Source organism: Suncus etruscus, chromosome 12, assembly GCF_024139225.1.
Source record: "Suncus etruscus isolate mSunEtr1 chromosome 12, mSunEtr1.pri.cur, whole genome shotgun sequence".
Lineage (NCBI taxonomy): Eukaryota > Metazoa > Chordata > Mammalia > Eulipotyphla > Soricidae > Suncus > Suncus etruscus.
In genome coordinates this window covers 32,876,959-32,904,065 of record NC_064859.1, presented here as the reverse complement: position 1 = coordinate 32,904,065, position 27,107 = coordinate 32,876,959, and the positions used below count along the sequence as shown (strand labels likewise).

The following is a 27,107-nucleotide window of genomic DNA, read 5'->3' as shown; positions in this document are numbered from 1 at the left end:
CTTAGGTCCTGGGTCAGCTGCTTGCAAGGCAAACACCGCTGTGCTATTTCTCCGGCCCCTACTCTCTAGATTTTAGAAGCCTGTTCTGGGCCTTTATTATACCACCTGTAATTCTTTATAGCCACCACTCCCCTCAATTATTTTTGTTGTTGTTTTTGGGCCACACCCAGCAGCACTCAGGGATTACTCCTGGCTCTGCTCAGAAATCACTTCTGGCAGGAGCGATATAGGATCATATAGGACCATAGGATACAGGACCATATAGGATGCCGGGATTTGAACCACCATTGGTCCTGGGTCTGCTGCTTGCAAGGCAAACGCCCTACTGCTGTGCTATCTCTCCGGCCTCTACTCCCTTCAATTATTGCCCACATTCCAGATGGTTTTGTTATCCACACTGATAACTCAGCTTTATCTTTTTTTTCTTCAGCTTTATCTTTTTGTATTTTAAAAGGGGCAACACATGAACTGGGGTCCACTACTGGCCATTCTCAGCCAGGAGTGTAGACCTAATGGTTCTGAGTGGAGGCTGGCACTGGGGTGCTAAGGCCAACCAATGCTTGGTACTGTGTGAGTGGGGTGGGAAGTTGTATAGTGCCTGGGAGCAAACACTAAGCATTTTTACATGCCAGGCACGTTTTCTACCTTTCAGAATCCAACCCCCTATGCCTTGCCTCTTAGTCCCTTGACTAATATTCCCATCACCTCCTGACTCTTTTCTGGCTCTAAACTTTAGAACCACTAACAAGCATCCAGTCATCCAACCTGCTCCCTTTCCCTCCAGTAGGGTTCAACCTTAGAGTCCCTCTAGGGCATTCACTTCTGTTTCTTCTCTCTGATCATGTATCATGGCAGCCTTACTTTCATCAGTGTTTGCAATTTATTGGCAAAAAAATTTACTTCTCTGCCCTAGTACTGCCCTCACCTAAACTTGCCCTGAGTTGACAACTGAGCTCTGGACATCTCAGAAAAACGCTGAAGAACATCTGAAAGCTCATAGCCACCATTTCAGGGACTGCCATGCTGCCTTGCTAAATGGCTGTCACTGGGATCATCTGTGTGCTCTGACCTTTTTGCAATGACTGAGTCAAGCTGTTACTCTCTTCTTTCTCCACCCTCACTCCAATCTCCACTTAGGGAACAGAAAGATACCAGTCAGTGAGCAGACTCAGCATCCCACATCAAATCTGCCAATGTCATCTCTTCCAACCCTTTCCTACTGTACCACTCCCACCTGTGTCATCTTCCTACCTCATGCTGGTTCCATTCTCTCCCAGTCTCAGGAATCTTTATTGTTACGTGTCCTTTGTCAAGTGTGTCATCTAAAAGGCCTTCCCGCCTGTATTTAAACTCACCCAAGTTGTCCCATCCTCAAACAAAATAGTGAAAGCATAAGTCCACTGCTGAAATCATGTTCGTCCTTTGCTGTTTCTCAGATTCTTCACAGGCTTTCAAGAGGCTGTCTACACACATTTGTTTCTTCACCTCTCTTCCCTCTCAGACCTCATCCACTTCAACCCCTACACCCCATCCCTTTCATCCTTTAGTATACTGTATTCAGAGTCATTTTTGTGGAAACTGTTTTAGACTCTACACCATCTCCCTTATGCCTTCCTCTGTGACCCTCACCACTCCCTACAGCAAGCTCTCCCTTCAATCACATCCCCTTTTGATGTGCTTGAACCAGCCAAGAACTCTGTTCCAGTCTCCTCTTTGCCTGAGTAAATCTTTAAGCTTCTGAGCTCAACTCTGTTGTCACTTCCTCATAGAGTGCTTAGATAGTCCTGCCACCTTGCACCCCCTTGGGTCAGTTCTCAATTTGGACTCATGGCTGAAACAGCCCTTCTTTCTGCAGCTAGGCTATGAATTCCAAGAATGTTTTGTCTGCCATGATCATCACTCCAGTGCCAAGTCCTGTGCTGTGCCCCTAATAGGTGGTCAACACTTTTATTTTTAGTACATACCTAACTATGCTCATGAGGTTGAGTACACTTTCGTGTTCTCTTTATTTTATTTATTTTTTTATTTTTTGAGGTCACATACAGCAGCGCTCAGGGGTTACTCCTGGCAGGCTCGGGGAACCATATGGGATGCTGGGATTCGAACCACTGACCTGCATGAAAGGCAAATGCCTTACTTCATTGCTATCTCTCTGGCCCCTTGTGTTCTCTTTCAAGAGTGCTGGGAAACCATGTGCAGCTGGGGATATTACCCAAATTAACTGCACATAAGGCAAATGTTTTTGCCTTATATGTTGACTATAATCTCTTGCCAGCCCCTCAACACGTTTTAAAACAAATGATGATGGTGGAGATCACTGGGTGACTAGTTTAAAGTGGAGAAGAGAGTGGATAGCCCTGAGAAGGAAAACTGCTCCTTTCTCTCTCTCAACCTTTGCCACCTGGGGAAATAAGTGGCTAAAAAGATATAGGATGGTGAGCCTTGCTCTGGCAAGAAAAGCAGAGTCCTAGACCTTACCCAGGACTTTCAGGTCTGTTGCCTTTCTTCACAGAATAGAATTTCGGGAGGAGGCAAGCACTGAAGTAAAAATAGGTTTTATTTGGAGGTACTGAGGAAGGGAGAGGTTAGGAAAGAGAGAGTAAAGTGCTCAAGGGAAAGCACAGGTTTCTCCAAGGCAGAAGAGCCCCAGTACTGTCCTATAGTTAAAGTATGAAAATCCACATCTCAAGAGGGAAAATGTGGGTGATTGTGATCAGGCATCAGGTATCTAAGCAACACATGTGAGCTCCTCCAAGTGACTTTTTTTTTTTTTTGGTGGTTTTTGGGTCATACCCGGCAGTGCTCAGGGGTTATTCCTGCTCCTGGCAGGCACGGGGGACCATATGGGACCCCGGGATTCGAACCGGTGACCTCCTGCATGAAAAGCAAACGCCTAACCTCCATGGCCCCCAAGTGATTTTTATAGGATTTCTCCCAGCCTGCCCCAACGTGGGGCTTCTCACCTAGGGGCTTCCTGTTGCTAGGCTGGTTGCCAGGGGGCAGTTGATGTCTTTTGATCTTCCTTTCCTGGTCTTTATTTCTGCTGGGACTTCTCCTAGTAGGGGCTCCAGACTTTGTGCCAGTTGAGACTCTTATCAATAATGAAGTAACTCTTCCAAATTGTTTCTTGGTGTTAGGAGATCTCAGAAATTTATTGCAATAGAGGTCCCTTCCCTACCTGCCTGCTTCACAATGAAGATAATATCTCTACTTATTAATGATGAACTCAGGCCCTAACCCAAGAGCAGAGATCACAACCAAGTAGGTATGGAATATAGAATTGATATTTTTTTCTAAAGACACCTTGTACCTCTTATAGGTATACTTCCCAAATGTATCACTTAATGACAGGGTGGAGAAATTTTAAATTTTAGGGTAGGGCTCAGTAGTTTTTGGCAACTGTAAAGGTTGAAAGTTTATTTTTTTTACTGGTTGCCAGCTGACATGTAGCAGTTCCTTTACTAAAAAAAATGCTTTGGCTGGCAGTCTCTGAAAGCATGTCTGGTTACTGGGAATCCATTTAAAGGGAAAATACATAGACATAGGAACAAAAACCGTTCTGATAGCACAGAACAATCTTTAAATGCTAATCATGTCCTATCACAGCATTTAACATCAAAACAGTGGCCTAGAGATATATTTAAACCAAGATTAGGGACTCAGGAATAAATTTTTACACAGAATAAAAAACAGGTTGTATTTACTTCTCTTATTTACTTTACATGAACATTTAAAAATTCTAATTTCTATCTCATACTATAGAAATGACCCCTGAAAGTATAGTCTTTCTCATTTCTATCTCAAATATTTTTTAGGGGTAGGGATACTTCAATGGGCCAAGCACATCTTTTGCGTACGAAGCCCAGGTTTGATCCCTGGCATTGCAAAATCTAAGTACCGCTGGGCAAACTCCCGTGCATCAACTGCAGGATGCATGGAGCTGAGTGTAGGTAGCCCTGCCCCAAAACGTGCTTTACTTAGGAGCCAGGAATGTGGCATAAGGGGAAAGCACGTTTCTGACATATCTGAGACTTGAGTTCAATCACCATTAAACAACAACAACAAAAATTTCAACCTTTATTATGAGCCCAAAGCGAGCTCTCAGCAGCGAGCCCCAAAGTAGTTTCCATTAGGTGTGGACTCCAAACAAAACCACTTCTCAAAAACCTTTCCTAAATTCTGTTAATGTAACTTAAAAAAACAAAACAAAATCCTTGGGGCCGGAGAGATGGCATGGAGGCAAGGCATTTTTGCCTTACGTGAAGAAGGATGGTGGTTAGAATCCCGGTGTCCCGTTATGATCCCCCGAGCCTGCCAGGAGCGATTTCTGAGCAGAGAGCCAGGAGTAACCCCTGAGCACCGCCGGGTGTGACCCAAAAACCAAAAAACAAAGAAACCCCACAAAAATCTGCCAATAAGCAAAATTCTCTTCTACTCCACCCATTTCCAGGATAACTGGTAACAATTTACATTCTCCCAGTTGTTTTCTGTGACCATATGAAAATTCAACTTGTTTCTTGGACGTTAGGAGAATCATATGATCAATAAAATAACAAAAGCGAAAAGAACTGAAGGCAGCAAATCAGAACTTTCCCAGATATGACTCAGAATTCCTGTTTCTAAAGGACCGCACCCATGTGCTCTAGGCATGAGTAAGGTTGATTGGCCTGTGAGAGGGTTACAGGTGCCCAAAATTCCTCTTTCAGTAATTCCTAACCTTTCCACTATTTCTGAATCTGCAACCTCTTGTAAAATGCAAGATGGTTGGTGGGTAGAGTGTTCTTAATTCTTCAGTTCCGTTATCTAGAGGGGAACTAGCTTTCCTGTGGAGAGATAAGGACGTCCCTTTAGGGGGCCCCCACCGCTTGCAGTCGCCTGGGGCCTCTAGTGACAGGTTGGCTGAACTTAGCCTTGGACACCTGGTCTACTTCTCAGTCCTGATAAACAGCTGGAGGACCTAGGGTGGACCTGGCTGCGGGGGGAGGGGGGCTCCTTACAGCAAATGTGGGGGATGGGGCTAGTGTCTGCTGGTATTTGGGTTTGTGCCCGCCCCTAAAGGTTGGAAGTGCACCTTGAGGTTTCCAATTTATGTCAAGGCCTGGGGGAACCCCCACAATAGGAGAACTAAGATCCCAACTCTCAAGATGTCCTGGATGGCTTTAGAAATTCGGGATCTGGTGGTACACCCCTCTAGGCCTTGGAAATCACTTGGGCGACTCAGAAATGACAAAGGGGAGGCGGAGTGGTGGCGCAGCGGTAGGGTGTTTGCCTTGCATGCGGCTGACCCAGGTTCGATCCCCATATGGTCCCCTAAGCCAGGAGCGATTTCTGAGCGCATAGCCAGAGGAACCCCTGAATGAAAGTCACCGGGTGTGACCCAAAAACCAAAAAAAAAAAAAAAAAAGTAACAAAACTCCACCAGGGCTTAGGTGCCCTTTTCCCATGCTGAGGCGAGGCATTTTGGCCCACACACTAGGAATGCAAGCTGGCTGGGGTTCGAACTTGGGGTCACCTCACCGGGCCACGTGATTATTCCCTAAATCAGACTTAAAGCAAGAGGGGCGACCCGCAGCAACATCTGAACTAGACGGGGCTTTGAACCGGTTCATTTAAACTTGCGGCTGCCGGCTTTTTCCAAGCGGGGTATGCTTGCGGCATGTGGGGCACCTGTGCGGCCTCCCCATCTAGGCCCACCGACGCCGGCAGAAGCCAGGGAGGCAGAAAAGCACCAGGGCGGGTCCCGGCGGGCCTTAGAGCCGCGAGCCCGGCTGCCTGTCCCAAACCTGGGGTGGGGCGCGGAGGGGCGTGTCCGGAGAAGGTGACGTGAGGGGCGGTGCCGACGCCCATTGGTCAATCACGCGGGGCGTGGCCAGAAGCAACCCTTCATTGGCTCTTTTCGCGGGGGCGTGCCCACGGGGGCGTGGCCTGCCCGGGGCGCCCGAGGTGGCTGTGACGGCGCCGGGAGCCACTCGGGAGGCAGCGTTGGGGCGAGAGACGCTGCAGCGGCCGCAACAAGTGCGGGCGCAGGAGCGATCGGGCGAGCGATCCGTCTCCCCCGAGCCCCCGCGACGCGACTCCGCCCGCCCGTGTCGCGGGCGCCACGCATGGAGGAGCGTGAACGGCGGCGGTCGCCGGGCTGAGCGGCGCCGAGCGGCCGGACGTGGATGCGGCCGCGCTCTCCCGCCCTCCGCCCCGCCGAGCTGGAGCCGCTCCCGGACAAGGTAAGGAAGGTCGCGGCGGGGTCGCAGCGGGGTGCGGCTGAGTTGCCCGCGCCCCCCGATGGGGAAGCCGGCCCCGGGTGCTTGCTCCCCAGCCTTGAGGAGGAAGAAGAACGGAACGGCTGTGGTTTTTTTTTTTTTTTTTTTTTTTTTTTATGAGCCTCTTGCCCCCCCCCCAAAGCACCTCCTTCGGGCCTCGCTCCTCCTGCACCCCAACTTTCTGGGGGAGCCTCCGCCAGCTCTCCAGGCGCCGACATGGAGAAGGGGCACCCTCACCTGGGTGGGCGAACGTGCACCCCTCCGCCGCCCGCACTGCGCCGCTCTGGGGCGCCGCCTGGGAGGGAAGGAGGGAGGGAGGGAGATCAGGTGTTTGGGGAGCCCGAGAGCCGCAGCCCGCCCCCACTTTCTTTCTCATGACCTCTAAAAACATCCCCCCTGAGCCTTGGGGCTCGGAATGATTAACCAGTTAGGGCGACTTTTCCCGAACCCTGCGATGGCGAAGGGAAGAGGATAGGGGACTCGAGTATGAGCCTTGAGGGCCCAGACTCCCCGCAGGAGAGGAGGGAGGGTAGGTTAGGTAGGTAAAGTTGGGGTGCGGGGGGAACTCGAGGCGCACGACTTTAGCTGCGGTTTCCCCTGGCTGGAGTTCTGAGCCGGGATGAGACCCCCTTTAATAAAAGATCCAGACCCGGGCAGTTCAACTAATTTAGTCCTTTCAAAGACACCCCCCCTTCCTATGGGGGTACCCCAAACCCGCTTACTGATTTGCACATTCAGGGGTGTGGGTGAGAAGTAACCTGGACTCTCCCCCTGCAGAGTGAAAGTCCTTCTCGGGAAATCACCTACGTAGGTTCAGAGGCTCCTTTTCCCCCTGCCTGAAGTTTGCAATGGGGGTGCGGCTGTTGAGGGTCGTGGTACCTTCTCCCTACAGTTGCTAAACGCTCATCTCCTCTCTCCCTCCACGGGGCGGCCTGAACCCCGCTGTGGATTTCAACTTGGGGAACCGGCCCCGGAGGGTAGCCCTAGGCTCCTGAGGATAAATAATGCCTGTGTGATGGTTGCTCGGATGACGGGATGACTAAGGAGACTGCTTGCCTTTGTCGGGACAGGACGGGACGGGACGGGACGGAACTGGACTGGAAGGCCCTCGGGGATTTGAGCTTGAGCCCAAGTCGAGGGCCCCAGGGCCCCCCCTGAGGACCCTGGTCCCTTCTCCTCTCCCCCAGTTCCCTACTGGAATTTAGGAGACTTACACAGAGACCCTATGCTATTAATTAAACCATTTTTAAGATGTAGGGAGCCTCGTGCCACTGTCTGAGAAATATTTCTACCTTGCCCAGCAATTACCAGTGCCTATGTCTTCAGCTGCTCCTGCTTTTAAAAACAAAACAAACTTATAACAACAAACACAACACAAAACAAAACAAAAACTCCCTACAACTCCTGTTTGGAAGATTGCTTTCTCCCTCGGAGAATCCATCTCTCTGTAGAGGGATCGTTCTTTGTGCTTAGGGTGTGTTTTTAGATGGAAGGTTCTACTTCTCAAAGTTCTGACTTCCCTCACTGTCACTGGTCTTGAATCGGCTGCATTTTTTTTGTTTGGTTAATTGTCATCTCAGCTTCATTTTCCGTATCTGCTTTCGGGGTGATTTGCCCCTGTCGTGCTGTTCTAGATTGTTTTTGAGGAAAAAAAATAAAAAGGATAATGTTTGCCAGATTCCCAGCTCTGCCGTTATGGGACTTAGGAAGTGCTTGTTTGGAGCTGCTCATTGTGTAATTCATAGAGAAGCTCCTTCCGGCAACTGCTTCCCCTTAACAAAAACCGTAATCCTGTGGGAACTGTTTAGATTTGAGACTGAAATCAGTCAAATTTGGCAAAATGCGTCTTAGGATTTTTAAATCCAAGGAATGAGGTCATCTTATAAAAATTCTGAGTTGAGTGTCAGAGAAGTTAGTACAGGGGTTAAGTTAGTACAGGGACTAATTTTGCTTGCTTTGAGTGAAGCTGACCCAGGTTTGAGATTCAGAATGTACCACCTCCAGGATTAGCCTGTGAGCACCCCAGGTTGTGCCCCCAAGCCCTCTGCCTCCATTGTGAATTGATTTTTGGCTTTCTGATGAAAAGATGAGCAGAGTACCTGTAGCTTTGAAGATTTTCTTCTTTAAAAGAAACTTAGGTTTGTCTAATTTTAGAAACTTAAGTTTCCTAGTGACAAAAAAGTGGAACTGACTTCATGATTGATATTTTTTTTCTTTTTACTATGCTGCTTCAATGTCTTTTTAAAAAAAAAAAAAAGAATTATGAAGGCTAAAGAGAGAAGTCTTATTTATGCAGGGATAAAAGCTGAAATCCTTGTTTCTCAAAGAAACTTTGAGACTTTATTTTGTTGTTTTTCTAGTAATGATGGGATTTATGATTACTGAAAAACGTGATTGCGACCTGAGCGATGTACTGTGCATAGGATGCTTTCCTTGCATGAAGCTGGCTTGGGTCTGAGTTCCAGCACCCCAGTTGCTCTCCCAACTCCCTGACCCCTGCACATAGCCAGGAGTAAGCCCTGAGCATCTCTGGTGTGGTGCCCTTCCCCTTATATATAAAAATATATACATATATAAATTATTATATAATATACACATACTATAAATTATATATAGTAATATATATGTATAAAGATAAAGGGGGAACCTTTTTTTTTTTTTTTTAACAATTTTGGGACTCTGACTTAGGGAAGGAGCTGACAAACTGTCTCTCACGTACGAGGAGTTGCTTTTCGTTGTTTGAATTTTTTTTTTTAATTTCTTTATCTTTGTTTTTTGGGTCACACTCACCCAGAAGCACTCAGGGCTTACTCCTGGCAGGCACTGGGACCGGATGGGATCCTGGGATTCGAATTACCATCCATCCTGGATCATCTGCGCTCAAGACAAATGTCCTATCGCTGTGCTATGTCTCTGGCCCATGTTTGAATTTTCTTAATAGAGCCTTAAATCTTCTTTGTTATTTTTGTTTCTTTGCAGTTTTATTGGACAGTTTGTCAAAGACTAAAACATAATGAATGTAAATGGTTACTTTTAGAAACACTGAGGTTCTTGCAAATGAGATAGTATTTGGTAATGTGTAGTATATTGCAACATGCCAGTGGAAGCTAGTCATTTCAGGAGATCGCCTGGCAGGCTCTGGTGATTTGAAAGAGCCTATAATAGAAAGCACCTAGTAAAGAAAGCAACTGGTGTGGATTCTCCTTTCTACCCCACCATCCCCATCCCAGGTGAGGTAACTGTTAATAGGTTCTAGCCAGAGGTCTCTGAACTGTTGGATGAATAAATTCCTCTCTGGAGAGGCAATTAATGTTTGAATAAGAGGTGTGTGGGACAAGTCTTTGAGAGAATTGATGTAATGGTTTCATCATCATCTGCAGGTGAGGAAGTTTTGCTAGTCTGAACAAAGCTTAGGTGGGAAAAACTAGTTGCTTGATGGGGAATTTGTTGTTAGTGCTTTAGTGGCACTATAACTTCTGGAAAAGGTAGTTGTACTGAATTTTCCTGTTGTTAACTCATCTGAGTTAAGATGTGTGTACTCACATTACTGCTCCTAATGTCACTTTTATGCCTTGCTCTGTTGGGTGTGCGCCTGTGTGTGTGCTCATGCGTGTGCGTTGGGGATAGGGACTGCACCTAGCTGTGCTTAGGGCCTTACGCCTTGCTCAGCGATTAGGAGTCACTCCTGGGTTGCTTGGGAGACCATATGGGAGTCCGAGGTCTATGCTTTGCAAAACAGGCACCCTACCTTTCTACCCACTTTGTTATCACTCTGACCTCATGTCTTGTTCATTTTTGTAACAACATTCCACCTTTTAAGTATTAGCATAGTTGTTAAAGTCTTAAAATAATTTTTAGCTTTAGATACTTTTCCTAAATACCAGAGATAGTTGAGTGGTCGGATACTTGCTTTTGTATATCTCTGGCAGGGGGTTCAAAGTGGCTCTGTAAAAAGAAAGATTAAAAAAAAAATTTTGTTACCAGTTACTACTGTGCTTTTGTAACCATTGCCTTTGAGCTGGGTTTAAAATGGATCTTTGTTTTGCCGTTGCTACTGAGGGGAAATTCCCAGTTAACCAGGAAATTGATACTTTTCTATTTTTCATTCAGAGAGCATTATAAGATGTTTACTAGAGGCTGTAGCCATAATACAGCTTTGTATGTGACTGATCTAGGTTCCATCCCTGGTGTCCCATATGGTCCCTTTAATCTACCAGGTGTAATTCTTGAGCACTGTTGTGTGAGGCCCCAAGCCCTACTGTACCCCCCAAAGAAAAATAAAAATGCTTATTTTTTATATACCTTAATTCTGATGTGAATAGATCTTAAGATAATGCTTGTTGTAAAAACTTGATTATTCAAGGACAATTTTATAGTGGCCAGATTCAGAGTGGTTGTTGGTTGGTTTAGTGATTTGCGAACATGAACTTAAAGTTGATCACATGAGTTTTTTTTTTTTTTTTTTTATAAAGAATACATGTAGTCTCTCATAAATGTGCAACAGGAATGTGTTTCACTCAGATCAAGACATAAACATTTTCACAGACCACCAGGGGTCTGCCCACTTCTGGATCTGTTCATAGTTTCCCGCCTGGAGGGAACTATTTTTTTTTTTTTTATTTAAAGCATATCCTCTTAGATGTGACCTAGTTTTGCCTACTTGAACTTTTATGCCAATAAAATCACAGAACCATATGTATGTAATTCTTATGAAACAATTCTTATTTTTATTTTTGTTACTTAATGTGATGGTTACTTAACCTCTGAGTCTCAGTTTTGTCATTTGTACAATGGAGGACAATAAAGTCCTTTCTCAGGTGTGCCAAAAAAATTAAGATCATAATATACTTAGGAACTTACTGTATCATTTCTTGCTCTCCCTTTCAGTTCAGAAAGGTGATGATAGGGCCCGGAGAGATAGCACAGCGGTGTTTGCCTTGCAAGCAGCCAATCCAGGACCTAAGGTGGTTGGTTCGAATCCCGGTGTCCCATATGGTCCCCCGTGCCTGCCAGGAGCTATTTCTGACCAGACAGTCAGGAGTAACCCCTGAGCATCGCCGGGTGTGGCCCAAAAACAAAACAAAACAAAACAAAACAAAACAAAAAAAAAAGAAAGGTGATGATAACAGGTATTGGAGAGATTGTGATTAAGGTGCCTGCCTTTATATAACTAACCGACCCTGTTCCATGAGGATCTAGGCAGTGTATGGTCCCCTGAGCTCTTTCAGGCCTTTGATCCCCTCAAGCACCACAAGGTATAGTCTCAACTCTCCCAAATCAAGAAGGTGATAAGCAACTGTATTTTCTGTGTTTTGTTTAAAATTGTTAAGTTGCCTGTGATTAAACCTAGGGTAGGGTCTGTCTCACATATGCAAGGTAGGTAAATTCTCTCCTACTGAACAACATCTCCTGCGCTTTCATGTTTTAATATGCTGACATTATTGAGGTTATTGGTTTTTTTTAATTGAATGTAAAGTCATTTTTGTTGATTCAACACTGATTGATAGGGAACTTAGCTTTGATACAGCATCTCTAATGTATCCATATCCCTTGGTGTTAGTTTCTGTTAGTTTTTTTTTTTTTTTTTTTTTTTTTTTTTTTTTAGTTTTTGTTAGTTTTTATATTCTCTTTTCTTTGACACAATAGTCAGAACTATGTGGTCCCCTGTGGTGTGAGTTAGTGTACCCAACAGTTCAGTGACAGTAGATTATGCCAAATTATGAAGCCCAGGGAAGAACTTGGTTCAGAGAAAAGAGGGAGCAGAGGGCCAGAGTGATAGCACAAAGGTAGGATGTTTGCCTTGTATGGGATCAACCTGGGATGGACCTGGGTTTGATCCTTGGCATCCCATATGGTTCCCTGAGCCTGCCAGGAGCGATTTCTGAGCACTGAAAGCCAGGAGTAACTCCTGAGCACTGCTGGGTGTGCCCCCCCCCCCAAAAAAAAAGGCATCAGATACCCAGAATAGCTTTTAGTACTTTGTGTTTTATAAAGGAATTATTTTAGACATGAAAGCACCAGGCTGATTGTTAATTGCTTGCTTCAGTAAACCATTTAAAACATTTTCAACTTTGATGATTTTACTTTATAAGTGGTATTATGTATTCATTGGTCTCCTGTCCCCACGGGACCAGTTTTTTCTTTTCTTTTTTTTGGTGGTGTATGTGATACTTATAGCCATTCTTTAAATGTAACATGGATGGTGTTTTGGCATACTATCTAGATTTTTTTTTCTACTAAGGTAAACAGATATTTGGGGTGCAGGGGACCAAATAAGGTTAAGGAAAATAAACTTAATTTCACCATCTCTTAATACTGTAAATACTGTAACTACTGCTATCTTGGCCTGACTCCCAGATGCTTCTCTGCATCTGTATTCTTCTAGAATGAGCTTAGGAAGGACATGCTGCCAACTTTTTTATGATTTAAGAGAGATCTGTGATTTTTCTTAGAGGCAGTAGAGAGAACTTGAGGATTTGAAGGCCTGCATTCAAATTTATCTCCATACTGCTTCTGCTGGTAGCTGTGTACTACTATACTTCACATAATTGTCACATCCTGTTTTCCCAGTAAAATACCACATTTTATTTTATTTTATGGTTCTTGGACCACACCCGGTGACATTCAGAATCTCTCCTGGTTTGGGGACCATACAGGATGCTGAGGGATCGAACCACGGTTCATCCTAGCTTAGCTACATGCAAGGCAAATGCCCTACTGCTGCGCTACTGTAGCTCCGGCCCCTAAAATACCGATTTTTAAAAAAGTTTCATGTCATGGCTGCATCATCCCTTAAATTTTTTTTGACTTGCTCTTGAAGCCCTTGTTTGTTTCTTGAACATGTATCTCTCTGCCTTTTTTTTTTTTATTCTGAAGAAGCTCATGTTCTCTTTTTGACAGGTAATTCCTCTTTCCCCTCACATCTTTCTAAGTAACTCCATTCAGTAAAAACTTCTTTTCACTTAAATTTAAAAGAAAAATTTGGAAACAACACTCAGATAAGGGAGTTCTGCCAGACTGCTTCCATTTCATTGCTAAAAGAGTTGTTCTGGCGTTTCTCAGGCATCTGGGGTACCAGGGGGATTGATTGGTCTCCCAAATGTAAAGTTTGAGTTCCAGATTTTTGAGCTGTCTCACTGGCCCTGCATTCCACTTTTTTCAAGTAGAAACATGGGGTGAATCTGTGGTGATTATGTGATGAAATACAGTATTGTCAGGCATGCAGGTCCCAGGCAGCCTGGCCTCCAGATTGCAGAGAGGAAAAAGCCATCTGTAAAACTGCCCCTCCCTCTTTAGACTACCACATGATGTTGGTAAATGGGCAGTGCGTTTACTTTGTCAGCTCGCAGCGATTGATGTCCCTTGGAAACGAACTAGGAATTGACAAAGGCCAGTTGTATATTGGCTTCAGCTGAACAGATCTTAAAAAGTTGAAATCTGGCTGGACAGATAGCACAGTGGAAAGGGGAAGGGCATTTTCCTTGCATGCAGCAGGCCCGGGTTTGATCCCTGGCAGCCCAAAAGGTCCTTTGAGCCTCGCTTAAGAGTGATTTGTGAGTATCAGTGGATGTGTGCCTCCCCCAAATGTTGAAGTCTGTCCCACCCTCAGAGTAATTGTTATGGTTTGAGTGGTTGACCCTTAGCTATGCTATTAGAAATATTAGACATCTCCAGAGGATCCAAATTAGCAGGATATTGTGAGAATCGTTCTTAAGTGGAGGTGAAAAGCAAGGTGTGTGAATAAACATTTCAGAGGTGTGGAGGCTGTCGAGGTTGCAGGCAGGCTTGCAGTAAGTAAGTCAGAGAAGTGCACAAGATTGCATGGATTTGGATGGCAGGTTATGTAGGAAGGGATGGCAGATACAGTGTGGCCCTGGTGATGATGCACAAAAGTAGCAGTAAGGAGCTATGATTTGTTTTTATGTATTCTTATAATTTTTTAAATTGTTTCACCATGAGCTCCAGTTACAAAGTTGTTCATGATTGTGTTTCAGTCATACAAGGTCCAAAACTTGTCCTTTCAGTGATGTACGTTTCTCATCACCAATGTCCCTATTTTCCTCCTGCTCTCCCCATTGTACTCCCCTGCCTCCTATGTCAGACATTTTTTTCTTCTCTTCCTCCTTTTTACCCCTAACCCCTTCCCCCTCTTACCTTACTTTCTCTCTTTCTCTGTCTTCTCCCTTTTAGACAGTGGTTTGCAATATAGTTACTGAAGTGGTATCATGCATATCACTTTACCACCTTTCAGCACCCAGTTCTTGTCCAGAGTAATTATTTCTTTCTTTCTTTTTTTTTTTTTTTTTGGGCCACGCTCAGAAATTGCCCCTGGCTTGGGGGGACCATATGGGATGCCGGGGGATCGAACCGTGGTCGTGATCTTTCCTTGGCTAGCGCTTGCAAGGCAGACACCTTACCTCTAGTGCCACCTCACCGGCCCCAGAAAGTAATTTTTTTTTTTTGGTTTTTGGGCCACACCCGGCGATGCTCAGGGGTTACTCCTGGCTGTCTGCTCAGAAATAGCTCCTGGCAGGCACGGGAGACCATATGGGACACCGGGATTCGAACCAACCACCTTTGGTCCTGGATCAGCTGCTTGCAAGGCAAACGCCACTGCGCTATCTCTCCGGGCCCAGAAAGTAATTATTTCTAACTATCGTCATAGTGGTCCCTTTTCTGCCCTAGCTGCTCACCCTGCTCTTTGTGGCAAGCTTCCTACCATGGACTAGTTCTCCTGGGCCTGATCTCTATTATCTTTGGGTATTACTACCATATTTATCTAGCTATATGTGTGTGTATGTTTATCCTACCAATGAGTGTGATCATTCTATGGCTGTCCCTCTCTGACTCATTTTCTCAGCCTAACACTCTATATACATCCATGTATAAATATATTTATGATTTCATTTTTTCCTAACAGCTATATAGTGTTCCATGTGTAGATGTGCCACAGTTTCTTTATCCACTCATCTGTTCTTGGGCACTTGAGTTGTTTCCAGAATCTGACTATTGTGAATAAGTACTGCAACGAACGCAGGAGTGTAGATGTCCTTTTTTTCATCGTGCTTTTGGGCCCCTAGGATATATTCCCAGAAGTCTGTTGCTAGGCTATCTCGCAGCTTAAATTCTATTTTTTTCTTTGTAGGAAAGTTCATATTATTTTCCATAAAAGCTGGTCCAGTTGACATTTCCATTAGCAGTGAATGAGAGCCCCTTTCTCCTTGCGTCTGCACCGGCATTGGTGGGTTTTGTTCTTTGTGATATGTTCCAGTCTTTGTGGTATGAGAGGCCTCATTATTTGGATTATTTTGATTTCAATATTCCTGATGATTAATGTTGTGGAGCATATTTTTCCTGTGATTTTGGACGTTTTGTAGTTCTTTGAGGATGTTTCTGTTAATCTCTTCTCCCTATTATACGGACCTTTTTTTTTTTTTTTTTGGGTTTTTGGGTCACACCCAGCAGTGCTCAGGGGCTATTCCTGGCTCCAGGCTCAGAAACTGCTCCTGGCAGGCACGGGGGACCATATGGGGTGCCGGGATTCGAACCGATGACCTCCTGCATGAAGAGCAAACGCCTTACCTCCATGCTATCTCTCCGGCCCCCATTTTTTTTTTTTAACCCTCCTCCATATGGTCCATTCTTTTTTTTTTTTTTTTTTTTTGGTTTTTGGGCCACACCCAGTGACGCTCAGGGGTTACTCCTGGCTATGCGCTCAGAAGTCGCTCCTGGCTTGGGGGACCATATGGGACGCCGGGGGATCGAACCGCGGTCCATCCGAGGCTAGCGCAGTCAAGGCAGGCACCTTACCTTTAGCGCCACCGCCCGGCCCCCATATGGTCCATTCTTGAGAGACCGGGATGATGTTTCCTAGTCACACTTGTGTTTAGAAATGTGAGCTTCACATGGTCCTGAAATACACCTGCATTTTATTGCTCCACAACACTTTATTTTCAGATGACAAAGAAATCTTTAAAAAAATGAAATCACTACTTACCCTGTATTGTAGTCCAGTGATTTCCTGTCTTCCTCAGAATGAAACCAAAAGTTTGCTACCAAATCTTTAGTGATTAGGCCTCTCATCACCTCCTTGGATTACTCAAGGTCTGCTGGCCTTGGGTTTTCCTGCCTCCTGTTTTGTTCCATTCCTTCTGCTGGAATTTGTCTTGCCTTTTGTTTCCAACTTCAGACTCTTTGTTCTTACCCACATTACTATGCTTTATGTTTTGTCAATGCTTACCAATTATATGACACCCTATAACTTGATTATTCTGATTTTTCTTTTGGGGGCTGTGTGTAGGTAGGGGTATGCTACACCTAGAAGTGCTCTAGGCTTACTCTTTTTTTTTTAAATACGGAACACTTCATGAATTTGCGTGTCATCCTTGCGCAGGGGCCATGCTAATCTTCTCTGTATCGTTCCAATTTTAGTATATGTGCTGCCGAAGCGAGCACTAGGCTTGTTCTTGGTTTAGCACTTAGTATCACTCCTGGTGATGCTCAGGGTCTGCTGTGTGGTCCTGGGGATTAAATTGGGCTTGGGTTGACTGTGTGCAAAGCAAGTGCTTTTTCCTCTACTGTTACTCAGACCTGATTTTGTTTGTTTTAAACAGTGCTTGGTTTAAATAAGTGCTTGATAAATGTTGAATAAGGGCGTTTCCTTAGTGTTCTTGTTTAGGAATGGGGGGAATGGAGGTCCCAGATAGGCCAGGGAAGATAGAGGTTTAAAGTATATGCATGCAATTTGTTTGCTTGTTTTGGGGGCCACAGCTGCTCAGGTCTTATCTTCTTGCTCTGCGCTCAGTGATCACTCTTGGTGGTGCTTGGGACCTGCCTGGTTGGCCTCATGCATGGCCTTACTGCCTATATTATCTCATTTGCCATGTGCAGTTTATTTGACAGAGAGTGAGAGATATCAGTACCTTTATATGGTTGGTTGGGATTTAGAAGCCATTTTAGGGAAGTGCAGAGGAGGTAAGTTGAACAGCTAGTGAGATTGCAGAGTATTTGACTTGAGAGGCATTACTCATATCTACGAGCAGTGGGGAGCTAGTCCCACAGTGGGTTATTGAGAGACAACAGCAGTGGAGACACAGTCACTTGGGGGAATTGCCCCAATTCAAGAGAACTGGAGAAGAATCAGGATGAAGAGTTGTGGGTTGGTGGGTTTTTGAACTTGGGGCAGGGCTAGTGTGGTGGCCATGGAAGTGCTTTGGGAAGTTAGTAAAGTCTAAGGCCCATGAAGGTTGTAGAGGACAGAAAAAAATTGGGAAGGTTAAAGCAGGACCCAGTGGCATGTCAGGGAATGGAACTTTTGTAGGAAGTTAGTGAAGGGGAAAAAGCCTTTGCCCCTTGGTAGGAGAGATAATGGAGATTGCATTTGATATACAAGATCCCAGGATGCAGAAATCTTATGTGTGTATGGGGGGGGGGGGCTCTGCTTATTAGAAAGGGGATTCTAGTCCCTTGGAGAACTTAAAGTAAAAATTTGTTCCCAGAGCTGACATCAGATTTTTTTGTAACCATGACGACCCATTCTGCTTCTGTTCCTTCCCCACCCACCCTGCAAACAGACCAGGAAAACATCTGCATAGCTGAGCGCACATGCCTGTTGTCTGGGTCCAGTGCAGACATAAATATGAAAGTCTTAACAACCTGTTTTTTCTAGGGGTCATGACCTTGCTTATAATTTTATTTCAGAATTTAAAATTATTTTCCCTTGAAAAAGCTGTTCACACCCAAATGCATTCCTGAAGTACCACTTTTTCTCTTTTTGAGCCCTAATCAGGGAGTAACATTGTTGTAGTTTCAATCAAACACACACACACACACACACACACACAATCATGTTTATCATTGTTTAGTGGGATGCCTGGTAGTGTTTTCAGAATCAAATCTATTGTCAAATGTTGAAAGGTTAAAATAAGTTTATTACAAATGCCATCTTTCTAAATACTTAGCATTTAGGATGAATTTTTTTTGTTTTGTTTTTGGGTCACACCCGGCAGCACTCAGGGTTACTCCTGGCAGGCTCGGGGGACCATATGGGATGACGGGATTAGAACCAATGACCTTCTGCATGAAAGGCAAACAAACGCCTTACCTCCATGCTATCTCTCCTGCCCCTTAGATGAACATTTTTTTTTTTTTTTTTTTTGGTTTTTGGGCCACACCCGGTAACACTCAGGGGTTACTCCTGGCTATGCGCTCAGAAGTTGCTCCTGGCTTGGGGGACCATATGGGACACCGGGGGGATCGAACCGCGGTCCGTCCAAGGCTAGCGCTGGCAAGGCAGGCACCTTACCTTTAGCGCCACCGCCCGGCCCCTAGATGAACATTTTTAACATTTATTTTTATTTATTTATTTTGGTTTTGGGGTCACACCTGGTGGTGCTCAGGGGTTATTCCTGACTCTCCGCTCAGAAATCGCTCCTGGCAGGCTCGGGGGACCAAGTGGGATGCCGGTATTCGAACCACCATCCATCTGCATGCAAGGCGAACGCCTTACCACTGTGCTATCTCTCCGGCCCCTTTAACATTTATTTTATGCTGAATCACGTTTGTTTTTAAGAGACTTTTGTAACTTTTAATTAAATTAGATGCAGCCATTTTACCTTGCCTGGTCCATATTAACAAATTATTTTCTTAAGCTGGATTTAGGGTACCTATTTTTAAAACAGAATGTTTCTTTTTTGGATTATTTTTCCTTCTGTTTTCATGGAACCTTATTTTGAAAACACTTTTGGGAGGGGGTTGGGTCACACTCAGCGTTGCTCACGGGTTCCTCCTGGCAGGATCACTCGTGGCAGGCTCAGAGGGCCATAGGGATGCCAGGGATTGAACATGGGTTGGCAGTGCGCAAGGTAAGCACTCTCCGCTGTGCTATGGCTCAGGCCCCTTGAAAAACACTTTGCTGATGGAAAATTTCAAACCTGAGCTGCAGGGGACATGTCACCTCTAGAGGCTTCAGGAGTTGGGTTGCAGATTAAGGGCCTCTATGCACTGCTCCTCCCCCCCTCCAACTCCCCCACCTCACCCCTGAAGGGTGTGTAGACAGTAAGCACAAAGAGCTCACTGGACCTCCAGGTGGGAGTGTGGGATCCCCAGGAAGAGGGAGCACCTGTTTGTACCTGCATTCTAGAAAGGGTTGCCTCCTTCCCATAAAGGAGTTGATGGATCTGGATCCAAAGTTGCTCCATGACATTCTCATATATTGAGCAAACATGTACTCTTATTTTGCCAACATGACTTTTTCTTGGCAGATGGCCAGAGAAAGCAGTGTTACTATTTTATGTCTTGTTTATTTTAAAACTTTAAGATTGTTTCCCCTCTCCCCCTTGTGGTTGTGTCGATGGGGCGGTTTGCACATTTAGTTTCAGTGCTTCTCTGCTTGTATTAAGGGGTACATATTTAGCTACTGTGTATTGAAGATCACACACTTGTATGGTGCCAGGGATCCAAACTGCAGTGCCCCTTCGGTGGCTCTCAGCATGTGGGTTGGTGGTAGGGCTCCAGCCAGAGACAGGCATTCCCCTGGCTCCTTCAGCTCTTGTTTAAATAGGCTTCTCTTCTTGAACAGCCACTCTTTAATCAAATGCTTGGAAGAAAAGCCAAAATGTTGTGGTTTCAAGGGTAGTATTTTAAATCTGTATGGTTTATTTTTATATAAATACAACTTCAGTGACTGGAGAGGTAGCTCCGGTGTTAGTATGTACGGGGCACATGCAAGGCCAAGAGTTTGATCATAATCCCTTGAGCATCTACAGGTTTGGTCTGGTCCTTCCTGAGCATTACTGGTTGAGCACCTCTGGGTGTGGTTCATCCACAGAGCATTGAGGAGGGGGCCCCTATAAATAAAACAATGAAAGCAGCTAGGAAACAGCAGTGCCTAAGCATCCCTACAGTAATAGGTTGAAATCCAACCAACATTTGAGGAAGGAAGAAGTGGCACAGAAGATCATTGAAAATTGGGGAAGGGCAAGTCTTTTTGCTTGTTCTGAAGTTGCCACCACAGAGTCACTTGTTAATACAAAGGTTGCCTTGTGGGAGGCAGCTCTTTTTATTTTTTAAAATTGGAATTTTTTGCTTTTTTGTTTTTGTTTTTGGGCCATACCTGTCAGCGCTCAGGAGTTACTCCTAGCTCTCTGCTCAGAAATCAATCGCTCCTGGCATGCATGGGGGATGTGGGGGGGCAACCATATGGGATGCTGGGATTTGAACCACCGTTGGTTCTGGGTCTGCTGCTTGCAAAACAAACGCCCTACTGCTGTGCTATCTCTCTGGCCCCCAATTTTTTTTGTTGTTTTATTCGGGGTGGGGGGAAGTCATACCCGGTGGCACTCAGGGGTTATTCCTGTTTCTGTGCTTAGGAATCACTCCTGGCAGGCACGGGGGACCATATGGGACGCCGGAATACCAGCCACCTTCTGTCCTGGATTGGCTGTGTGCAAAGCAAGCATCCTACTGCTGTGCTATTTCTTCAGTCCCTAAAATTTTGTTTTGTCTTGTTTTGGGGTCACTCCCAGTGACGCTCAGGGGTTACACCTGGCTGTGCGCTCAGAAATCGCCCTTGGCTTGGAGGACCATATAGGATGCCGGGAGATCAAACTGAGGTCTGTCTGAGTTAGCGTGTGTAAGGCAAATGCCCTGCTGCCTGCGCCACTGCTCCAGCTCTGGTTTCTAAAATTTTTTAATGAATTTTTAAATTGAATCACCATGAGATATAGTTGCAAAGTTGTTCATGATTGAATTTTAATCATCAATCTCCAATACCTATTTTTTCAGTAAGTGCATTTCCTACTACCAATGTCCCTAGTTTCCCTCCTTCTTTCTCCCCTGCCCTCCTTTCCCTCCCCCTCTCCCTGCTTCTTTTACTTCCCCTCTCTTCCACTTTGTCTTTTAGACATTGTGGTTTCAATATGGTTACTGAAGTGGTATCATACATACATACATACACACATACGTATGTATCACTTTACCTCCTTTCAGCACCCAGTTCTTTTCCAGAGTGATCACTTCTATCATTGTCATAATGGTCCCTTCTCTGCCCTAACTGCCTTCCCCCATTCTTTGTGGCAGGATCTTTCTACCATGGAATAGCCCTTCTGGCCCTCATCTCTATTGTCTTTGGGTATTATTACCATATTGTTTTATATATATATATATATATATGAGTGTGATTATTTTATGTCTTTCCCTTTCTCTCTCACTGATTTCATATAGCATGATATATCTACGTATAAGCATATTTCATTTTTTTCTAATAGCTGCGTACTATTCCATTGTATAGATGTACCATTATTTCTTTACTCACTTGTCTATTCTTGGACACTTGGTTTCCAGATTCTGGCTATTCTGAATAGTGCTGCAATGAACATAGGAGTGCAGAGGGCATTTCTGCATTATATTTTTGGGCATCTAGGATTTATTCCCAGGAACTGTATAGCTGAGTCATATGGGAGCTCAGTTTCTTTCCCTCCTTCCCTCCCTCCCTTTCATTTTTGGGCCATTCCTGGCAGCACTCAGGTTACTCCTGGCTTTGCTCTTAGAAATCTCTCCTGCCAGGCTCAGGGAACTATATGGGATATGGGATTAAACATGGTCTGTCCCAGGTCAGCTGCATGCAAGGCAAACACCCTACCACTGTGCTATCACTCTAGCCCTTCAAAAAATTTTTTTTGAGTAAAGTCCATATTGTTTTCCAAAAAAGGCTGGATCAATTGACTTTCCACCAGCAGTGAACAAAAGTCCCTTTCTCTTGTATCCATGCCAGCACTGGTTGTTCTTGATCTTTGTGATGTGTGCCAGTCTCTGTACTGTGAGATGTTACCTCATTGTCATTTTGATTTACATCTCCCTGGTAATGATGTGGAGATAATCTTTATTTATTTATTTACTTTATTTTGGGGGGGGTCACACCCAGCAGCGCTCAGGGTTTACTCCTGGCAGGCTCAGGGGATTATATGAGAGGCCGGGATTCAAACCACCGACCTTCTGCATGCAAGGCAAACACCTTACCTCATGCTATTTCTCCAGCCCTGTCTTTTCTTTTTTTAAATCCTGATTTTGGTTGGGATGGTTTCCCCTACCTTGGGGGTGCATCTAGTGCTGCTTCCATTAGTGTGTGTCCTTCCTCCAATCCAGTGTGTTGGAAGCTTCCATGGCTGCTGGTGTGGCCTTAGTGGGGATATATAGGATTTTCTTAGGATTGGGACTCTGCCCCAGTTGCTTCTCTGTGTCCCTTTTTTGGTGGGGGGGTTGTCATTTTGTTTTTTTGAGGTCACTCTGGCATTGCTCAGGGTTCAGGGATTCCATCTGATTTTGCATTCAGGAATCACTCATGACTCAGGGGACCATACATGATGTCAGGGATTGAACCCTGGTTAGCCACCTGCAAAACAAACACTTTGCCCACTATACTAACTCCGGCTTCCTGTGTCCTTTTTTTTGGAAGGATTCAGGGATTCTTTTAGATGCCTGTTCTCATAGGGGATTCTTTACTGCTGGGAAACCAGTGTCCTTTTCTTGGCGGCTCTCATTAGGTGTGTCCTTACATTCTGTGACTGGGGCCATTGAAGGGAGAGGTGATTGATTAGAGCTGAACCTAGGCCTTCAGGGAATGCAAGCTGTACAGACTCAAGAAGCATTTCTAGCTTGAGCAGAGGTGTGGAGTGGCTGGATTGTTCTAAAGGAGGCCAGAGATGCTTGGGTGCTCTAGGAGTGGGTTTTGAGGGGGTCTTACCTAGATCTAGAGTCAGATGTTTTGTTTGTTTGTTTGGCCACACCAGGTGGTGCTCAGGGGTTATTCCTGGCTCTGTGCTCAGAAAATTGCTCCTGGCAGGCTCAGGGGACCATATGGGATGCCGGGATTGAACCCAGGTCTATTGGGGGTTGACTGCATGCAAGGCAATCACCCTACTACTGTGCTATCTCTCAGGCCCCAAGAGTCAGGATTTTGTTTTTCTCTGGATTCCAAGTCATACTTGGGGCTCAGGGGTGACTCTGAAGACAGTTGGCTATCTGGGCTGTATGTTTTATGCTCAGGATGGTGATGCTGAGGGTTACCAAGACAGCCTGGGTTGCTAGCACCATTCAGGGGCCATGTGGTGCCACAGGTGCTGCCATCTGCCAGGCACTGCCCTGAACATTGAGCTTTTCCAGCCCCTGAGTCGTCTTTCCCAGATGCCCCCTGCCCACCATGCAGCCCTGTGCTGGCTTCCAAGTTGGGCCATGTCCTCATTTTCTTCCTCCCTTACTCTCATTTGGAAAAATTTTGACAAGTTTCTGGAAGCAACTCATTCCTTCCATTTGAAATGAAGAATCCAATGCCTAGATTTGATCCTAGATGATCTCATGTTCATACGCTAATATTCTCACAACTTGTATGAGTTTATGTATATCTGTATGTATAAAAATATGTGATATACTTATGCAAGCTCACATCTAATAAAACTGTAAAAAAAAAAATGAAATGAGGAATCCTTGGTGAGCACTTCACAGGACTGGGTTCAGCCGGGCCCTGGGCCTACTACCTGCAAGTTACCTGTGTAACTTGCTCAATAGTGAATTTGCCATGCTGCAAGGATCATCCCTGCTACCTCCATCCCTTCACTCACCTCTCCCAACTTCTCTAGGGCATCACCCTCAATTTCTTCTTTTACTTTATAATATTGAAAACTTGAAATCCCTATACTGTCGGGCTTTCTGAGTTCCTGTGCATGCTTCAGAAGAGTGAATTGGGCTCTTCCTTCAAGGCTGCTCCTTGGGAATGCCGTGGGGCTGAGCTGTGGAGTCCTGGAGCCTGTGGTGGTGGGACCTCATGCTCCTTTGTGTCCCCTTCATTGTAACAAAGGGCCAGTGCTTTTTAAGAAGCTATCTGACATCAATTATCCCTACAACCTAGAAATTAAAGTTTCTGGTTCCCATCTGTTGTCTTCATCCTGTTTCTGGTTCCCATCTGTTGTCTTCATCCTGACAGTCTAGAAATTAAAAATTTCTTGTGCAGTTTAGTCAAGTTTAAGCAAATAGAATGTCATTGATAATAATTGAAATGTTTCAAAGGAAGGTTGTTTCTAATTTGCCATATATTTGCCTGACCTGCAGCTTATTTAAACAATATTCTTTCAATTCTGAGGGAAGATATAATATATATTATTATATATCAACATATATAATATAAACTTTCGTTTTGCAAGAAATTGAGGGAAATGATCTGAAACTACTTTATTTATTTATTTATTTATTTTTACTTTTTGGGCCACACCCCATTGATGCTCAGGGCCTACTCCTGATTATGCGCTCAGAAATTGCTCCTGGCTTCAGGGTACCACTGCTCCGGCCGCTGAAACTACTTTTCATGGGCACAAGAGTTGCCAGACAGTTTCATAGAATTGGGAAGGGCTGTATTCGTTTTGAAGGACTTGTCTGTAGAGCACTGGTTGAAGGTGCCCCCAGGAATGTCTCTGCCAGGGAAAGGGCAAATTGAATTTGATTTTTTTCTCCTTTTATTTTGTTTTGTGGCTATACCTCGCAATGCCTAGAAATTCCTCCTGGCTGACTTTGGGGGACCATATAGGATACCGGGAATTGAACCCAGGTCACCCACTTGCAAGGCATATGCTCTACCTATAGTGCTACTGCTCCAGCTCCTGAATTTGATTTTCTGTGTACTTATTAAAGTGATTTAAAAAAGAGGGGAGGAGAGCGCATACCCAATAGCATTCTGAGCTTATTTTGTGTTCCTGCTAGGGTCTTGGGCCATTTGTGATGCTGAGGCTTGAACCTGGGTTGGTCAGATGTAGCACCTTCCTTGCTGTAGTATTTCTCTGGTCTCTAAGATTGATTGATTTAAAATCTAAATTTCTCTTGTATCAGATCAATTGTTCCAACCCATAGAATAATCGGGGATGATATGATTTAGAAAGTCGAACTTAGGGGCCAGGAGGTGGCATATCCCATATGGTCCCCCCAAGCCAGGAGCAATTTCTGAGTGCTTAGCCAGGAGTAACCCCTGAGCATCAAACGAGTGTGGCCCGAACCCCCCCCCCCCAAAAAAAAAAAAAAAAAAAAAAGAAAATCGAACTTAAAAACTTTTTTCTGTTGTTGTTCTTGGGTCACACCTGGCAGCGCTCAGGGCCTACTCCTCACTCTATGCTCAGGCAGGCTTGGGGGACCATATGGGATGCCGGGATTTGAACCACCATCCGTCTGCATGCAAGACAAATGCCCTACCTCTATGCTATCTCTCTGGCCCCTTTATTTTTGTTTTTGGGTCACACCTGGTGGTGCTCAGGGATTACTCCTGGCTCTGCACTCAGAAATTACTTCTGGTAGCCTCAGGGGACCATATGGGATGCCAGGGATTGAACCCTGGTTGGCTGCATGCAAGGGAAATACCTTACCCGCTGTGCTATTTCTCTGGCTCTAAACTTAAAAATTTGAAGAGAATTTTCTTTATTAGTTTTTTATTATTTTTTTATTTTGGGTCACAACCGGCGACATTGAGGGGTTACTTCTGGCTCTGCTCTTAGAAGTTGCTCCTGGCAGGCTCGGAGGACCATATGGGATGCTGGGAATCAAACAGTCCTTCTGGGATTGGTTGTGTGCAAGGCAAATGCCCTACCACTGTGCTATCGCTCTGACCCATCGTTACTAGTTCTTAATTGAAAATTTTCATTCATTTCATGATATAAAATGACAGTAAGACATGTTTAGTGGGGGATAAGGCAGTATGATGTTGGTTGTTGCATGGTGCTGTTTGGGGTTTATGTCTGGCTCTGTGCTCTGGAATAATCCCTGGCAGTGCTGGGGATTGAATCATGATTGGCTGTATGCAAAGCATACAGTACTCCTGTACTCTCTGGCCCCAGAGTTTTAGTAGTTTTTAATACTTAGAGCAAGATATTTTTTCCTCATTCATTCACTTCTAGTTTTTAGTTTGTCTGAATATGTCTGTAGCTACAAATAACCAACATTATAGAGAGTAAATTTCCATTGGTCTTTGTACACCAAGATTGCCAAACAGTGTCTGATGAACAAACAGCCTACTTAGTTCTAGAAGCACTTATACAAGTCAGTTTGATAATTTAGTTTATATAATGGGATTTTATTTCTAATCCATTACTAAAATTTATGCTTGTACATTTTTATTAATTTTTAATCGCTGCCTTCTTTCACTTTCCCTGGAGTCTGTGTGTGTCTTTAGATTTATTTAATCATATCTGACTTTCCTGAGAGGTTTTTAAATGGTATACTGTGTTGAAATGACATCAGGGCCCGGAAAGATAGCACAGTGGTGTTTGCCTTGCAAGCAGTCGATCCAGGACCAAAGGTGGTTGGTTCGAATCCCGGTGTCCCATATGGTCCCCCGTGCCTACCAGGAGCTATTTCTGAGCAGACAGCCAGGAGTAACCCCCGAGCACCGCCGGGTGTGGCCCAAAAAACCTAAAAAAAAAAAAAAAAAAAGAAATGACATCAGGGAATGCTATTCTGAGGTGGGTGAGTCTTTGAAGAGAAATCATGGGAATTGGGAAAGGTTATGGCTCCTTAGAGGAGACATGATTTGGTCTGGCACATAGGTAGACTTCGAAAGGGTGGAGGTATGTATTGGGGTTGTCTCAAAATATGGTACCTGTGTTTTAATTTTTTTGCAAAATCTTTTTGGGTACTGGAGCCACATCTGGCAGGGCTTAGGGCTCACCCTTGACCCTCTGGCAAGGCTGGGGCTGTATGTGGTGTGTGCTAGGGGTCAAACTTGATCACTCTGTGCAAGGTAAACACCTTAACACTTGTACCATCTTTCAGACCCAAGGGCCTGTGACTTATATTCAACAATGATTCAGCAGTGGTTAG

At 44.8% G+C, this 27,107-nt stretch overlaps 1 protein-coding gene, 1 long non-coding RNA gene and 1 other non-coding gene across 3 annotated transcripts in view; 1 reads left to right on the top strand and 2 right to left on the bottom strand.

Moving 5' to 3' along the window:
• LOC126024368 (uncharacterized) overlaps nt 1-4,407 on the bottom strand; it is a 59,383-nt gene extending 54,976 nt beyond the window's left edge. The window contains exon 1 of the long non-coding RNA XR_007500877.1: nt 4,351-4,407. This is a non-coding gene — a long non-coding RNA (uncharacterized LOC126024368). The remainder of the gene's footprint in view (nt 1-4,350) is intronic.
• A 1,586-nt stretch (nt 4,408-5,993) lies between these two features.
• Nucleotides 5,994-27,107, top strand: part of B3GNT2 (UDP-GlcNAc:betaGal beta-1,3-N-acetylglucosaminyltransferase 2) — a 45,727-nt gene continuing 24,613 nt past the window's right edge. Inside the window, exon 1 of the mRNA XM_049784743.1 lies at nt 5,994-6,221. The gene's annotated coding sequence lies outside the window, so the exon portion shown is untranslated. The remainder of the gene's footprint in view (nt 6,222-27,107) is intronic.
• On the bottom strand, nt 16,606-16,712 carry LOC126025048 (U6 spliceosomal RNA). Its single transcript, XR_007501097.1, has one exon. It is a non-coding gene; the product is annotated as a U6 spliceosomal RNA (small nuclear RNA).